This window comes from Vidua chalybeata, chromosome 1 (genome assembly GCF_026979565.1).
Source record: "Vidua chalybeata isolate OUT-0048 chromosome 1, bVidCha1 merged haplotype, whole genome shotgun sequence".
In the NCBI taxonomy this organism is placed as follows: domain Eukaryota; kingdom Metazoa; phylum Chordata; class Aves; order Passeriformes; family Viduidae; genus Vidua; species Vidua chalybeata.
The window spans coordinates 147,604,938-147,622,037 of NC_071530.1; the positions used below are offsets into that span (position 1 = coordinate 147,604,938).

The 17,100-nt window shown below is 41.3% G+C and overlaps 1 protein-coding gene and 1 long non-coding RNA gene across 4 annotated transcripts in view; both read right to left on the minus strand.

The window, feature by feature from the left end:
- Positions 1–17,100, minus strand: part of FAM135B (family with sequence similarity 135 member B) — a 249,498-nt gene that overhangs the window by 163,921 nt on the left and 68,477 nt on the right. The window lies entirely within an intron of this gene.
- On the minus strand, positions 13,456–16,228 carry LOC128796432 (uncharacterized). Its single transcript, XR_008433808.1, has 2 exons — positions 15,431–16,228; positions 13,456–13,548 (listed from the first exon to the last, which is right to left on the minus strand). It is a non-coding gene; the product is annotated as an uncharacterized LOC128796432 (long non-coding RNA).

The window sequence follows — 17,100 nt, forward strand, 5'->3', positions numbered from 1 at the left end:
CATGAAGAAATTAATTAGCCTTTTCTTTACCTTGAACCAGAGAGCTCAACTGATATGGTGTCTCTCTAGAAAAGCATCAAGTAAAAATACCCTTCCACTAATGAAAAAATACCAAATTAAATGCAGTATGACTTGCCTTCTATGTTCTCTTTCAGTATCACGTGCAAAATCTGGTCTCAGTGGTTGTGTACAAACGATTTATATAGTGAACCTCTTTGAAACACCTATAAAAACAAAATCTGCTTTTCCAGGCAAAACTTGATACTGAGGTCAAGGTGGGTGCACAGCAGCTCAAATCCATTTGCAGTCTAACCTCATTTTGAAGGCACAACAACCAGGGTTGAGAGACTACAGATTAATAGTGCAAACTCATGCCTAAATCCATACAAAGAAAGCTTCAGAGGATTAGACTTTTCTGCCCACATCATCTCCCAAATAATTCTGCTTTGTTTTGTGTTAAGACTTCATGCTGTCTGTCAAACCTGGAGCTGGCACCACTGGATTGATTGCTCCCAAAATATGTTTCCTCATTAACAAAATTAAACAAATTTAAGCAACTGCTCAGTTTGTTTTCAAAAATATATACACATCTACTACTTCATATCATTTTGTGGTAGTAGTCAAAAATCTGCAGCCTCTTCCCAATCACACAAATAAATCATTGAGCTGAAAAGAGCATTTGAAGCATTATGGTTTAACAGTCACTTCTGTATTACAAGCATGGCAAGCACAGCCACAGATCCTGGGTAGATAGAAAGCCAAGACTCTCCAAGGCTCAGTATAACAGTAGGGAGCTTGCTGCATAAAGAAGAAACTTCCAGTTTGCATGCAGTTTAGGTAGGCAAAAAATAGAACTGGTTTGCTTAGCACAAGCCTCTTTTATTTTGGGAGAAAGCCACTAACAACTAGGAAAATGAAATGAAATTAAATTAATCAATCCTTTGTCCAAAGAGATTTGGCCACATAAGACTGAAGAAACACTATGAAATGCAAAGAAAAAAAAAATCACTATTCCTAATTTTTTGGACAGCTATCATGATAAAATGGACTCCCCTGAGCAGAGCAAGACAAGGTAGTGTCTCAAAATAACAACATAAAATGTTATGCTATATCTCCACAGTGCCTTTGGAGATATAGGGTGGAAAGGCCCAGATTCTGCAGGAAAACAGCAGCATGGAGAAGTCATTCCTTATGTTGGAAATGTCCACATAAAACAGAAGAAACTGGGTTATGAATGTTCCCCACAGCATTATGAAAACATTTGAAGTATAGAAAACAATCAGTCGGTTTGGGTTTTTTTTTACTCAGTCATATAATACTGGAGGTATCCTATGTTTCTTTTTCAGATTTACTAAGGAAGTTTCTTGTCTTGGTGCACTACAAAGGCAGGAGAATGTTTTAAAGCTACATATGTTCATATTCATGTTATAGTTCCAAGACAGAATTATCATCATCAACTTCACTTGATTAAGATTGTTATCAGTTCTTAACCAGACTAATTAAGGCTGCTTTTTCCTGAGTGGAAAGATCACAGTGAAAAAATAAACTTCTAGCACCTGCGCCTCATCTCCCAGTTTTTTGTATAGTTTTGAGAAGCACACAATGCTGTGTAGCACTTCATGTACTTTGAAAACTTGGAGATGTTGCAGGAGAAATATTGGCTGAAGCACAATAAAAGATGATAAACTATCTACCTGGCTATGGCTATCACAAAAAAAAAAAAAAAAAAAATCAGTGTGGGTTTGTGGATTCAAGGTGACACTTTTACAAAATATAACCATGTACTGTGTCCATCTCTTTTTCTCTGAAACCCTTACCAGCCCATCTCTAGGCATTCAAAGACCTGCAGATGAAATAAACAGATCCAAGACAGTGAATAACTGATCCCTCTTCTCCATTCAACACCAATTGTAGCAATGAGACCTTCCTTGGAAAATAAACAAGCTACATAATTAGTCTGCTATCCGGAGTCTCTTACAGTCCTCATTTCAAGCAACATCAATCACTCGCATCCCACGTTATTTCCACTCAAGCACAGCATCCTTCTTACTGCTATCACAGAGCATTAGTTCTGTGAGAAATGCCAAATCACATAAGCAAAGTGGAACAGAATATTGTTTACAACACTTTATGGAATCCCATAATGTTTTATATTTTCTGCCTAAATTATATTTTTATATATATATATATATGTATATATATATATATATATATACATGGTTCCACTTTACATTTGAGCCTTGGCAGGCTCAGAATGATGCTTTACTAGCTCAGTTAAGGCATCAGTTCACACTCTTACAAAATGCTCATGTAACTCCCTAGTGAACCAGTGAGATGCTGGAAAATATCTTCCAGATCACAACAGCACAAGCCAAGCAACACAGCACCCTTTATAATAGCTGGCTATTAAAGGATATAAGAGAATAAAGGGAAGAGATGGGAAGGAAAGATGTAATCTGGAACTTTAGGGGACTGCACACCATTTATCTATCACTGTCTCCTGGCCAGCTTGCTGGCTGATGACAAGAGCTGCAGATGGAAAAGGTGGGAGGGAGTTCAATGGAAAGCTGTCCAGCTTTTCAGACTGTCAACAGCTCTTCTCTGCTTTTTTTTTTTTTTTTTTTTTTTTGGTGATTTTTTTTTAATTCCCCTGGGAAGAATTGTTCATAGCTTTAATTACTCTCGATTACTAAGAAAGAACATTGAAACAGAAAACAAAGACACAGCAGTTCTTCTCTGCTCCTGAATTTTGTAAGGATAATGTCCCACTCGACTCCAACCAGCTTCACAGCGACCCTCAGAGAACAATTGCAACAGGTCAGCTTCACAGAGACCTTCAAACAATTGCAACAGATCAGCACAATTTAGGAACTTTAGCTTCTTTCAGGGTTTGGCTGCCTGAAGCTCAGCTATGAGCCAGAGGGACACATCTTTTTTAACGAGATCCACACAGTTCCAAACTGAAGCTTCCAAACCTGTAACACTGAGCTTGACCGGTGATGTTTTGTCTGGTGATCTTTTCTCCCAGGCTGAAACTCAACAATTCCCTCAGAACAGCCTGTACAACTGAAGAAAATTCACTAGAGCTAGATTTTAAATATGGCATTGTTTTTCTTCCCTAGCCTTTCCCCTCCTATCTTCAAAAGCCATCTCTGTACAAAGCGAACTGAAGAGAGTAATAAGGTTTTACAGAGATCTGAAGCCTAAATAATATCTCACCAAGGCATAAAGTCTCCTGAGCCTTTTGTGATAAATAAATGGCATACTGTAAAACACAAATGAGCATCACTGTGGCTGTGATTTCATTGTCCCGATGGGGAACCTGTGCCTGGCACAGGGCCAGCAATGTAATTCAATACTGAGAGCACACAAATGGACCTCGGAAGGAGGATCTATTTTAATGTAATCCCATCTACTAATCAAAAGAGACTGAGGGATTAACATTCAGTAGGAAATGTCTGCTCAAAGTTGTCATAGCTCATTGATAAAACAAAATATATTAAAAAGATAGCTTTGTTTTAATTAAGATACAAAATGCCAATTCCAGGCCTAATTTTAGCTGCAAATAATAAGTTATTGATGATGTGTCTGTCTGAATTGTTTTAACCTCTCTAGAATTTTTTTTAACTAGATCAGTCACTGTGGATTGTTTTTTCTTACTGCAAGGAGACCACATTCTCATACTGTCTTCACCCTCCTGGCATGAGTTGCCCATTGTTTCCTGTTTTCCCAATATTGATTGTTAGCCCCATGCTAAACCTGGCTCAAGACTGTCCATCCACCCCTGTCTATCCACCTGCAAGTCTGTATCCCATTTTGTCCAGGCTATGCCATGCTGAAAGCAGCAAGTCAATCTGCACGCCTTGAAAGGCCAGATGACGTCTCAAAAGCTCAAGTAAGATGTGCCAAAAATAGTTATCTCCTCCATTATCTCATCAGAGAGAGCAGAAAACACCATGCCTGGTCTAGGCTGGGTGAGTTTTCCAAAATAAGCAGCACTGACTTGCTTATGTCAGCAATAATGTGGCCAACAGGACCAAAGCAGTGATTGCCCCCCTGTACTGGGCACTGGTGAGGCCACACCTTGAATCCTGCATTCAGTGCCAGACCCCTCATGACAAGAAAGACATTGAGGTGATGGAGCATGTCCAGAGAAGGGAACAGAGCTGGGGAAGGGTCTGGAGCACAAGTCTGGTGAGGAGCAGCTGAGGGAGTTTAGTCTGGGAAAGGACACAGGGTTTTATCAGTCAGGATATTATCCTCACTCAAACAAGTCTGCACAGTTCTGCTGCAAATCAGACACAACAAACTCTGGCCTCTGCAAGATCATGGTGGCAAATGAGAAACATCTGCCATAATTTCACCAAATCTTTGGCATAAACCCAGGTTCAGAACTGAATTTTGCATCTTGAGCCTCTGTAAGAGACCACAGATGCAGACAGTTTTGTAGAGTCATTGAAATCATAGATTGGTTTGAGTTGAAAGGGACTGTAAAGACCATCCAGTCTGTAAAGACCCCCCTGCCATGCACAGGGACATCTTCCACTAGGCAAGGTTACTCGGAATCCCATCCAACCTGGCCCTGAACCCTTTCAGGGATGGAGGACCCACAGATTCTCTGGGAAACCTGTTCCAGTGGCTCACCACCCTCACAGTGAAGAATTTCTTCCCAAAATGTAATCTCTCCTCTCTTAGTTTAGAACTCTTACTCCTAGTAACAGGTAGCCCTGTCGCTATCTACCCATGTTCCATCATATGGATCTTAAACACTGAAGCTTGAATGTGTTTTCTGATTTGACTCAAATCACAGCACATTCTTTTTCCTAATGCTGGTGTTCAAGAAGCTACATACAAGCAGTCAGACCAAGAAGCTGAGACTAAATCCTACACAGCATCTCACAGCCTGACCAATCCTCTGCTGATCTCCCACTTCCTTCATTCAGACAGAATGGTTTCAAGGTGTGATTTAACTTAAAAGCTCAGGCTTTACCTCTTTGACGAGCACTCTGGTGCCTCCATCTTACTGCTGTGAGCTGTCATTCCTAACTCACCCCGGATCATATCCCAGGCCTGTGGAGAGCTCTTTGTTCCTACTTTGCCAACAAAGTACAGGGCCTCTTCCCCTCCCACCCGCTCATTTGCAGTCAGCTGGTGCAACTGTGACTCATCCCATTCTAGTACAGACTTCAGAAACCTGTTCAAGGCATTTAATAGCTCATCTCACAGTAGCTGTAGCCTTCATAATTAGTTGTGACCATTTAGAGAGGAACGGTTTTAAATAATGCCATTTCTTCTCACTTCTTTCCCTGGCTAGAAGAGGATGGGGTCCTTCCAGAAGGCAGCTGGCAGCAGAGATAAGAACATGTTCTTGCCTGAAAATTGGTCCCCACCTCAGTACAGAATTAATCACAAAATCACAGAATGGGTCAGGTTGGAAGCGACCACAGTGGGGTCAACTGGTGCCACCTCCTTGCTCCAGCAGGGTCATCCCAGAGCACAAGCTCAGGATCGTGTCCAGACAGTGCTCCCTCTCCACTGAGGGAGACTCCACACCCTCTCTGGGCATTCTGTTTAGTGCTTGGTCACTGCACAGGAAAGAAATTATTCCTCATGTCCAGGTGGAACTTCCTGGGCATCAGTTCCTGCCCATTCCTCTTGTCCCATTGCTGGGCACACTGAGCAGAGCCCTGCTCTGAGCCCTCCCTGCAGACACTGACAGACAGGGATGAGGTCCCCTCTCAGTCATCTCTTCTCAAGGTTGAACAGCCCCAGCTCCTTCAAGCTTTATCTTATAAGAGATGCTCCAGTCCCTTCATTATTACTGGTCCTGCTCCAGAAGATCCATGTCTCTCTTGTCCTGAGGAACCCAGAATTGGACACTGCACTCCAAATGCCCCTCTCTTGGGCTGAGTAGAGGGACAGGATCACCTCCCTCAATCTGCTGGTAAACAATGACCCTCCTAATGCACCCCAGGATACCTTGGTCTTCTTAGCCACAAGGGCACTGCTGACTCCAGGGGGTCTGGATGGTTAGAATTATACACAAGAAGAGAGAGGGATGGGGGAAAAGCTGCCTTTCTAGGGAAAAAATGATGAGATTTTTGAGAAACACAGATTGCATAGTTTGGAAGGTAGGGAACAAAGGTGTTGAGAAGGAAGGCAGTGAATGAAGAGAAGAACGTGGACAATCTAACTTCTTTTTCCAGAAAATACAGCAATCTAAGATGAAGGGACTGCAGATTTCAGTAAAGAAATGAAGTTTATTTCTGCAGCACTTCAGATCTGTTCAGCACCCAGAGCTGAACATGATTACAGAGACAAAGAAATCAATCAACAGAGGGAGGGAGCTGAGTCTCTTTGACACAAAAAAGCATAAAGATAGACCCAGCTCATGAACATCCTTCCCAAACTGAATGAAAGGGGCGAAGGAGATTTAATTTTGAAAGGGAAGAACTACCGTTCAAAACCAGAGACAAGTTCTCACAGCTTTTTGTTCTTGTCTAATAGGAAGAAGGGTAAAAGAAAAAGCAAATCCGTGGGAGCAGTAGCTGGCAGTCAGCAGGGTGGTTTGCTGGGATTGACTCTGAGTTGTGACAGAAATGTGGCATGTTCCCATGCAGGGACAGCAGAGACAAGGACTGAGGAGAAGAGTGCAAGACAGCAGGAGACAATGGTCAGCACATGTCCATGGAATTGGAGATGGGCAGGACAAACCTGGTGAAGCACCACTGAAGTCAGGACGTGTTCCAGTCAGGAATTATGCCTGGGCACATTAACACAAAGCAGTAATGGCACAACACAATTTCAGAGAAGTGGCTGTGAAATAATTTCCCTTGTTTCTGCAGCAATCAGTTTATGGGACCTGGGGGTAAGAATGGGCCCAAGCAGTACAAGAAGTCCATTATATTGAAAGGTATTTTACACAATCCTGCCTCCATTTTACATGAGACCTAGTGGGGGCCACGGAAGATGCTGGCAAAGAGGGGAAAGAGGGAGGACAAACGGTGAAGAGGTGCTTCTAAGCTGAAAGAAAAAAAGAAAGAAAAATGCCCATTGGAACTTTGCTACCTTTAGCCTTCCTGTTCTAAACCTGTCACCATGAACACTTGGGCTTTTAACAATTACCTTTTACAATCACAGCTACATGATGATGGAAAATATTAAATCCTATTATGGCACAGTGGGGGTTTTTCTTGAGAGACACACTGAATGTTTTAACCTACTGTGGCAATGCAGATGGGTCTCCTTTGAGCCCTGTAGAAGAGATTGATAATAATTGATTTATTATAGGACAATTTCACCATGCAGACAGAAAAGAAAAAAATGGTTTTGTTTTCCATTGTCACAAGTATCTTATTTTTCTGTACATATGCTCAGCCCTGGCATTCTGCAGTACCTTGGTATTTCCTCCTCTCCATTTTTCACATAGAGTTCAACATTCTTATTTCTTGCATACTGAATAAATGGAACTTTAATTTTTACCAAAAAAACCCCAAAGCCTAAAAAAAATCCTAAGGAACTTAATTAACAGGTTGGGTTGAGTATTTATTTTTTTTTCCCTAATCTTTTTTTTCTTTTTCCTAATGCAGCACCAAACCCAGATTTTCTGCGTGCTTTTAGCGAGGAAGGCACTGTGACATTTAAAAAGCAAATGCAGAATACATGTTCCATGTACTAAAGCCTAGTGCTATGTGCACTATGACCTAAGAATTTCAGTACTGATAGAAACAAATATAAAAAAATTAAAACCCTAGAAACATCTCTACATATGGATAGGGGTTTATGACCCAAGAAATAGATGCTGGAGTTCACCTTTTCACTTCAGAATACTGGAAACAAATACCACGTTGCAGTACCAATGACAGAGGCTTCAATGAAAAGGTGAAAATCATCCTGAAATTACAAACTAGACAAACTGCATCTATGGGACAAGCCGGCAGGATACAGACTGGATGGGTGGTCTGCAAGATGGGCAGGAAACTGGCTAAAAGGCTGCACTCAGAGCATGATCAGAGTGTGTCCAGCTCTGGTCCCTACAGCTCAAGAAAGATACAGAAAAACAGGAGAGGTTCCAAAGGAGTCCCATGACCTGACCTCTGAGGAATGGCAGAGGGAAATCTCTTCCCTGGAGAAGAGAAACCTCAGGGGAATCTCATCACATTTTTCCAGTAACTATTCCTGGGTAACTACAAAAAGGACAGCATTTCTACATGAGGAACCACACAGAGAAGGAAAGGGGAAATAGTTACAATTTACACCAGAAAAGGTTTCATCCCTGTATAAGAGGTAGTTTTTACAGTGAGAATAATCATTCCCTGGAACAACCCTGCATGGTCATGGTACAGCCTCCATCTCTGGATGTTTTTCAGATGTGACTGGGCAGGTTGCTACATGATCCCCTCTTGGCTGCCCTTCCCAGAAAAGGCTGGGTTGAATGAACTTCCGACATCTCTTCCAATCTGGGTTATTCTATGAGAATAAAAAGTTTAAAAATGTATTTCCCAGCAGGTATGTTTTGTTATAATTTCTTTCAGATATTGCATGATACAAAAATGAACCAGGTGGGAATCTTTAAATTTTCTCAGCTCCCGTGACCTCAGCCTCAGTTTAAAACCTGATTTCATCCTCTCACCCTCCAACCACAAATAGAGCACTTTTCCCTCGCTTACCCATTTCTTTTTTTTAAAATTTTCTTTGATATTTTTTTCCTAGTTTTGGGGGGTTTGTTTTGGTTTAGTTTGATTTGGCTTAGTTTTTTGCAAGCTACATGGTTTAAAAAGTGTTTTGGTTTTTGGGTCTTTTTAAATCTACATTCAAAGTAACACTGTTGACTTTCACAGAATGCCATCTTTCCCCTATATTTAGGAAAATAAAGGAGACAGATTTTAATTGTTTCACTTTCTGTTATTCTAGGTACTCAGCAGTTAGTTCTGCAGAACACAACTGCACCCAGCTTGCCACATGGACTACCTTGTTGATAGCAAAACCAGGAGTGAAAACTTTCCTCATCCAATAGGAAGTTTTTCCATTGATTCTGCAGAAACTGAGAACATGAGTACCTCACCCTTCAGCTAAGCATTTCCTTAATTCTTAGCTGAAATAACATATTCATTTTACTCAAATCCAAAGCACAGAAACCAGTAGGAATTCTGGTCACCTCCTTTTGGAGCCTCCTGCCTGTGTGATGTGGACCCTTGGGAGACAGTGACCAAATTAAAATGCAGCACTTTAGCAGAGGCCACGCTTCTGGTGAGACATTGCAATGTTTTGGAGAACACACCCATGGGACCTGTAGCAAGAAATCTTCAGGCTGTGAGTGGGTGGGTGTTTGTGTTCAGACTCCAAATGAAAGCCCTACATTTCCCACAAAACTTTTTGACAGAAATAAAAATATTTTGATGGATCAGAACCACTGTGTCTCAGTGAATCAACACTTTTCATTTAAGATTTTTTTAAATGTAAATAGCTTCTTTGTCTAAAACAATTGCATTTTGACATTTTAAAAAAGGGTTTCAAAACAAACAAGCCCTGAACTTTCCAACTGGATCCTTTAATTTCCATATTTTGCCCTAAACAAATTCTAGATCAATACTTCCCACAGGCTCATGTTAATTGAAGTTAAAACATTTTTAAATGCCAAATATTTTACTGTAGGGAAAACAAAAAAAGCATGATTAAATTTCTATTCACAAATAATCGTCATCCCATTTCTTATACACCAAACATTCTGTTTATTCACAGCAGATTTTATTTCCTAAGGTACCCATACACATAGAAAGGTTTTCTGAAGGCTTTCTTTCCTCTCAAGTAGTCAGAATTTATTTTTAAGCCAGCAAGGGCTATGAATCATTTAAGTTAATACCTTCCATTGTACATTACTTTGTATTCATCAATAGAGAATTTCATCTTCTTTCAGACAGCTTTGTTAAGGTGCCACAAGTCTCACCTAGGCATAATAATTCTGCATTTCTTACCATCTTTATTACTTTGTTGATCATTAAATCAATTATCTGGAAAAAAAAAAGAATGTATTCAACACTGATTTGAGGCTTACAGTAGATATGCTGAGACTTGACAAATATTCATAAACAAAACAAGGTAAATATTGCCCTTAAAATTAAAAAGGAGGAGTTTGTCTTCTACCTCAGCAGTTCCAGTGCTACAGACTGGAGCAGCAAAATGGTAAAATGACTAGTTCAGGTTCCAGGTGATAACCCACCCTCTTGACCTGCAGATCCTGAGCAACCTGGTCTAGTAGAAGGTGGCAGGGAGTTGGAATGAGATGAACTTGAGGTGCCTTCCAACTCAAACTGTTCTAGGATTCTGTGGTTGATCCTGCCAGAACAACCACAGAAACCAAGTGAACAGCAGTTACTGGGTAGAGCATTGCACAATGGTGGAAAGAGAAGGAAACAACCATTTAAGTTGTCTTCTTTACATATTGTCAGCAACATCTAAAAGAACACAGGAGTGAAAATTTCTGGAACAAGTTTCCAGAACATATCATTCACTACAGAGAGGAACAACTGGATGATCAGCAGCATCAGCAGAAATGTGCAGCAGGACTGTCTAATCACAGGCTGGAGAAATGTCACAAATTTCACTGATGGCTACAGCCACTCACGTCAGCATCTGCAGCAGCAGCAGCATCTCAGCACCCTCTGTATCACCAGCCCCAGTCAGTGAGGGCACCCCAGGCTGGGCTGGCACCGCACATTCCCAGCTGGAGAGTGGCTGGTGAGAGATGCTGGTGTGTGGCACTCGGGAGCTGCAGACAGGGGCACAGTGACCTTGTCTTACAAACATCACCCAGGGTGACAGGCCTGTGTGCGGAGTGGGGGAAGAAAGCCATGGGCCAGGGGCTTAATTTATTCCCTGGATTCTTGAATTATTTTTCTCAATTCTACACACTTCAGGCTTTAGGTATTCGCCTGACATCATACTGCTGCCCTCCTTGACTTCAGCAAGAGTCAGAAAGACTCGCAGTGCATGAGGCAGGATAAATCTGCAACTACACACGAGGGAAGTTCAGACTCCACAGTAACAAAAGGAAAATTCCAGGAGAGTTCTCATAGAGACAGTGATGGCTAAGCCTCATAGAAGCACAGAATCATAGAATGTCCTGAGTTGAAAGAGACTCACAAGGATAATGGAACCCAACTCCTGGCCCCGTATAGGACATCCCAAGAATCCCACCATGTGCCTGAAAGCATTGTCCAAATATTTTTTGAGCTCTGCCAGACTTGGTGCTGTGACCACTGCCCTGAGGAGCCTGTTCCAGTACCCAAACACCCTCTGGGTGAAAACTCGTTTCCTAATATCCAAACTAAACCTCCCCTGACAGCTTCATGCTGTTCTCTTGAGCCTAATTGCTTGTCACCACAGAGAAGAGATCAGTGCCTGCCCCTTGTCCTCCCTTCATGAGGAAGGTGTGGACTGCCGTGAGGTCTCTCCCATCAGCCTCTTCTTCTTCAGCCTGAACAAGCCAAGTGACCTCAGCTACTCCTTGTGTGGCTTCCCCTCCAGGCCCTTCACCATCTCATGGCCTTCCTTTGGACAATTTCCAATAGCTCTATATCCTTACATCCTCAGCCTCTCTTATTGCCACTCTAACAGCAGTTGTAGGAATTGGACCTTGAGGTGCAATTCTTTCCACAAGTTTGTTGATTTACTGAGTACCAGACATACTTCATCCTTTTGGAAATCGCCTTCCAACTCCTCTTCTTACCCCACAGAATAAGTTATTAAGGTACAAATAAGAACTGATGGTGGATAATGGAAATTTCCTCCACTAAATGTGCTTTGTTTTAGTTTTTTTTTTTTCTCTTAATGTGAACCATAACCTCTGCAAATACCAGAGGAGTGCCCATTTCTTTAAGAGGATCTGTATGTTCCCATAAATGCACCCACACAAAGTGCTAAATTACTCTTCCAAACAAAGGGTGCTGCATCTCTGAACCACTACAGAGGTGTGCATGAGCTGTCTCTGAACCAACTCTCTCAGGGGCAAGGAACAAACGCTGCTCTTCTTGGGCTAAATACCCTTCCCAAGAGCTGTGCATCCCAGTGATGTCCTGCTGCAGCTGGGCACCAGGCTAAGTAACAGTGCCTCTGTTATCCAAATTGGCACATGGACCTTTGCATCTTTCAAGTCCAAATGCTGCTTCTGAACAGGTGACATTTTTGCCAAATATGCCATTTATTCCCTGATTATATCTTAGAACCAAAATCCTTTTGTAAGCATAATATGAAGCAATGCTACAAATGCTTCACCACTTTTCCCCTGTGCTAGTCCAGCAACCAGCCAGGAGTCCAGAGTGGGCATCACACAGAGGAAGGTGGTGGCAGATCACAGGAAATGTGGTCTTGCCCTGCAAAATGCCAGAACAGACTGGAAACCTGAATGCCAAGTGCAGTAGGAATGTGTGTGATTGATTGAAAACAAAAGATCACTATGCCATCAAGACAAGTGTGAAGAGTATTTGGAAAAGAGGGACAAGGCTCGGGGTATCTGTCCCCTGTTCCATATTTTGTCAATAAATAAATTTACACTTGGTAAAAGGACATACATCTACAGTGTATATGGCTGTTCCTCAACTATTTGTCCAGGCTCCTGTTCAGACAGTGAAGATAAAGCTTGAGCATGATATTTCTGTCCTAAAGCATGCATTTTAAAAGAGTTATCTGGGTAGCACCTCGGAAATATCTATTTCTCTGCCCTGTCCACAAAAAGAAAGTGACAGGTGGTGGCTACTTTGAATGAAGCTGAAGGTAAACTAAAACAAATTGCTCTCATGACCAGGATCTCAGACAAAATGCACTCCTAGGCCTCAACATTACCATAGAAGAATTATCAATGTCATTTCAACATGGGGATCCTTGTGTAAAAATGTGAGGGGGGGATGAGCAAATTTCATTGAAGTTCAAAGTACTCCAAGATAATGCAAGTGGTCCCCAAAATTAAGGGAGCTGGGGAAGGCCACAGCATTTATCCTCTGATGATCTGGCTGCACAAACTAAAGTCTCACAAGATGAGCTAGAGCCAATATCCCTCTAATTCTGTCCCTGTGCATCAGAGGAAATATTCTCACCCAATGCAAGCCTGCATTCCACAGTGGGAGCAAATGGAGGGGCATCACCTCCAGACAGTTTAACTCCAGAGGTGGGATGAAGGCAGAAAAGAGGAATTTTGATAAGAACATTATCCCCATCAAAATGCACCATGGTTGAATAACCATCTTTGATTATGAGATGAATTGGAATGGAGAGTACTTATAACCAAGATACACTGCAGCACTCACACGGTATAGCTGGTAGCATATACAGATTTTAGATCACATATCTGTCTTAAGACTAAGAAATACTGTTCTTTCTAGGCAGAATAGGCTACAGCAATTCTGTTGCCAACCATAATACATAAAAGAACCTATAAAATTACAGTCACACACTAAGGCATATGTCTCACATTTAATTTAATGTTTATCTTGTCAGGAAATTCAGCTAGACCATGCCAACATTTTGTTTCATTCATGCTGTCTTGAAAATCATCTGTTGTTGAGGGAGGAAAAGGAAGGGGAGAGAAAAGAAAATGCAATAGAATGATCCATATATATATATATATATATATGTATATATATGTATATATATACACACATATATATATATGTATATATATGTATATATATATATACATATAAGGGACAAAATTCAAAATCATCTCATAAATAAGGCTCGAACCCAAAAGCATCATACAAAGGACTCCATAGTAACAGCATTCACTTTTACTTTACTTGACATGAAGTTGCTATCCTAAATTTCATCTGGAAAATAAACAATGATTCTAAAATTCTAAGTTCTAATATGTGCCCTTCACACATCTACAACATGAAGTGGACTCCTTGATTTCTGATGAGCCTTATTCTGCTGAAAGGTCTTGTGGGTTTTGGTGCTGAGGAAGTCACCTTCACACACTACAGACCTGGTATCAGCCACTCCTGAAGAACACACTCATAAGAAAAATCAATTGGAACACAAAAAAAGCAAAAGAGTGAAAAGGCAGCTACTTCTTTCAAAATTGTCCAAAATATCTTTATTTCCCTCATATTAGGAAAAAATATTTCCTTACTTAAAACACAGCTTACACAAGTAAATAATTCATCATCATGAATTATTTAGAGATATGTGGACTTAATATGTTTACAAGTCCCAAGCTGCTTTACAAAAGAGGAAACATTTATATAATTGGCCCTCAAACTCTTTTTAAAATGTTCCTGTGATGTGAGGATTCTGATTATCAGTGGCACTGGTCCTGAAAGAAAAGCTTTTATAAACAGAGCACTTGGTGGGAAGATGAGAGCAGTGGGAAATGACTAAGTAAGGTGATCTTTTCTTAGTAATTGGTGATTATTGCTGCTGAACAAGATGATTCTTCCAAACGCCATCCTGCAAGCCTTGAGTTATCTCAGGTATGGTAAAAGGTCTCCAAACAAAACATAATTAAGTCACTGACCTGAGGCATTATCTCCCAGAACAGTCATCTGCCATGTACAGACCCAGGGCAAGCCAGACCCACTTCACTGCAAACATCAGCACTTTCCCCCTGGCACTGCGTATTCCACAAGTCCCCAAAGGAAGCCACTTATGCTGAGGAATAAGCCTGCCCTTGACAGCCCAAGAAGCCTTCTGTAAGTTCATTTTCACTTCTGTCATGCCCTGCATACCACTCTCCTTTCAGAGCTGCTGCCAGCTTCCCTTGGATATCTCCAGGGTCAGAAGTCCTCATGGAAATGCTCTTTGCACGTGCTGCCAGACTTCCTGCCTCACTCTCAAAACTCCCTCTGAAAGCTCCTGATGACCGTGCTCCTTAAAATTCAGAAAATTTTAGAGGCCACTCTCTTTCTGTAATAGAAGTACAAAAAGCTGGACTAGATAAAACCCTAAGAAGGCTGGTCTGACCTCACAGGTGACCCTAATTTTAGCAGGTGATTGGAATAGATGTTCCTTCCTACTGGAATTATCCTATGAAACTATCCTGTGAACAAAAATAGCTTTTTACTGTTCACTTCATCAGAGAGTAAGTACAATAGCAGTCCCAGAAAGAAGCTAAGACTGGCTAAGAAAGACAGGCAAAGATGTTTGTCATTCCTGGTGCTCCCTTTATTAAGGTAACCTCAACTCAGAGAAGTCCACACAAGAAACATCTATCCCAAGAGAAAAAAACTCTGTGCTTTGCCTGTTCTGTCTCCAGCTGAACAGAGTCCCAGAGGAGACACAAAGGAGATTGATGTCCTTAGATCACCTGGTTGTAAAAAAAAAAAAAAAAAAAAAAAAAAAAAAAAAAAAAACAAACAAAAAAAAAAAAAAACAAAAAAAAAAAAAAAAAAAACAAAAAAAACAAACAGAAAACCACCTCATTGTGGAAAGGGCTTACCTGTGTAGCTGACATTTCTTCATGCAATATCCTGACATGCTCTGCTCTGAGGGAAGCACCTGTGCTTGTACAGACAACAGGCACGTGGCTTTGGGAGGAAGCAAGGAAGGAGTGATGATGCAGCTCCTGTATTCCTCCTACCTGCAGTGTGGTGACCAAAGTAGCTACAGCCATATCCTTGTCCATTTCTATCCCAGCCACAGGTCTCAGTATTCAAACAAGTGAAGGAGTCCCACCACAGCTGGGTTTTATTACACATAATGCAGGAATTTCAAATTAGAGCATTCAAGCCTTGCTTCTTGTCTTCACTGTCTCAGCATTTTGTGTTTGTATCTTTTATCTGGAGACAATGTCTCATCACTTGTGCCCAACACAGTCAATTAACTCCCTCTTTTCAAGGAGCACTTTTCCTCATCTCAGCTGGGTTAGAGGTTGGATGTGATGAGCTTAAAGATCTTTTCTAACTTAAATTGTTCAATGGTTCTGTGATTCATCTACAAGGCGTTCCTCACCTTTGATCTACCATCTGACAATGCAGCAGATATCCATGTTGCACTGCTGATTCTGGCATTAAATGTGTCCTAATTTCATCTAACTAACCTATTTCAGGGTACCCTATCCCCACCACATCTATGCCACTTTTAGCTTATTGTCATGGAGATGTTGAAGCTCATAGCAGAAAAACGTGTACACACTAAACTGAATTTCACCCATGTAGAGCCCAAGTGGAGGGGCTGGGTAAACCCCGGGAGGTGTTAGGGAAAAAATAGATCAATCTCCTTGACCACATTGTGCTGCAATAACTCCAGGGCTTATAATTCAGCAGCAATCTTGACATCTGCTGTTTGTCCCCAAGCAGGGAGCAGTGGAACAGAGTAGCCATGGTTACATCTCAGTCGCTGCTGCTGGTCACCCCCATGTCGTTGGGTGATTCCATGATCACAAAGTCCCACCCTGGGACAAACTGGCTTAACAAATCATCTGATGCAGCCCATTTCACCCTATATGGTCTGTTTATGACTCTGGTTAATGATTAACTTTCCAAGGATATTAATTAACTTGCTCTGAGGGCCCTTGCACACCTAAGGTAGCGTTAGACAGTCACACAAACGAATCACCACAGGGCACTGCAGATCCTGCAGCTGCCAAAAACAAAGGGAAGCCGTTCCCCGCTCTGCCAGTGTCCAAAGTGCCTTCAGCATGTGCTGCTCTAGGCAAGGGGCTTATGCTGGTGTGTATTTTTAGTTCAACTAGCAGAGACTATTTCTGCACTCCGATGTCTGATGCTGAGCTAGCCCACCTTCTGTTTCTCCATCAGGGTATTATTATTAGCTGCACTAAACCAATGAGCTCCTCAGCACAGCAAGTTTAATAAAGCACTAATGTCACCCACTACCAACACAAGGCACCTAAAGAAAACAAGATTTAATTTACAATGCTACTAAAAATTAGCAAAAGTCTGATGATCATTCTTCACTTCAACTTCAACTTCACTTCAACAGTTTTTTCACTGTTTTTTTTTCCCTTTTTTTCCAACAATCTTTCTTCCCTCTTCAGACAAAAGAATTGATGTAATCCAAAAGAATTGAATCAATCCAAATGAATTGATGCAATCTAAAATCTATTCCACCCTTCCCCATCATAAAAGAAAGAACACATCTAAGGGCTTT